Source organism: Nerophis lumbriciformis, linkage group LG25 (assembly GCF_033978685.3).
Source record: "Nerophis lumbriciformis linkage group LG25, RoL_Nlum_v2.1, whole genome shotgun sequence".
In the NCBI taxonomy this organism is placed as follows: Eukaryota; Metazoa; Chordata; class Actinopteri; order Syngnathiformes; family Syngnathidae; genus Nerophis; species Nerophis lumbriciformis.
The window spans coordinates 10,081,542-10,082,658 of record NC_084572.2 but is presented as its reverse complement, the minus strand read 5'-3'; positions in this window follow the sequence as shown (position 1 = coordinate 10,082,658).

Below are 1,117 nucleotides of genomic sequence, written 5' to 3'. Positions count from 1 at the left end.
TCCAGGAAATGTAACCAATCTACTCTGTCAAAGGCTTTCCAATAATCCACAGAGCACACATATATGTCCTAGTTGGGGTTGATACATCTCTCGCTTAGTAGTCTTTTAAGACTACGATACCAACATGTTACTAATGATGTAATATTGTATAGTCATGAACATCTTTCACCAATCTACTTTACTTTACGTCCTAATGCAAGTAGGACATGTTTGATGTCCTTCATGCAAATATGACATCACATGACATGCATAAGCTATAAGGAAGGGAGTTGTCCTTCACTCCATTGAACAGAACTACAGGAATGAAATTGTAAAGTGAGAAGGACACAGGTATGTCATTTGTAGGTCTGAGATACTTCTATGTAAATATGATATGTATATTTGTTGTTGTTTCCTACGCATTAATGTCTGGTGCAAGTACAATAAGCCATTCTTTGGTTCAGTGTTAGCAACCTATCCTGTAATAGATGTGCTGTGAAATAACACCAGGACAAGCTACTGGACTTCATTTGATAAAGTGTCCTCTACCGTCTTCTCAGACATTGCAAGTGCAGGCGGATAAAATTCCTAAAAGTAGTTGACAGTAAAAGAAAAGTCCCAAATAAGTGGACTGTAAGGACAAGGCATTCTGCAGTGTACAGGACACATGGCATAAGAAGATTGATTGACAATGGTCTACAGTCCCTTCGCCAATCAGGACACAGAACACAATGCGCAATCATGTGTTGTAAAAAAGAAAAGAAAAACATGAGGGACACTGTAAAAAAATACACACACAAAAAAGATGGGTGTAACAGCGAGGCCGTGTAAAGTGAAGCGTGTTGTAGCGAGGGAACACTGCATTAGTTTCACCTTGTAAATGGAATAAAAAAACTTGATTCTAACAACTCCAAATAATAATACACTCACAGTCACTTATAACACAAAGCTTATGTTGTCTTTAGATACTGTCAAAATGATGTGGTTTTTTCATGAAGTGAAAAAATGCCCCCCGCATTTTTACTATGCGACATGTGTTAGCATTACATCACAAACATTTGCTCTTTTTGACATTTTTACTATGCGACATGTTTTAGCATTACATCACAAACATTTGCTCTTTTTGACATTTTTACTA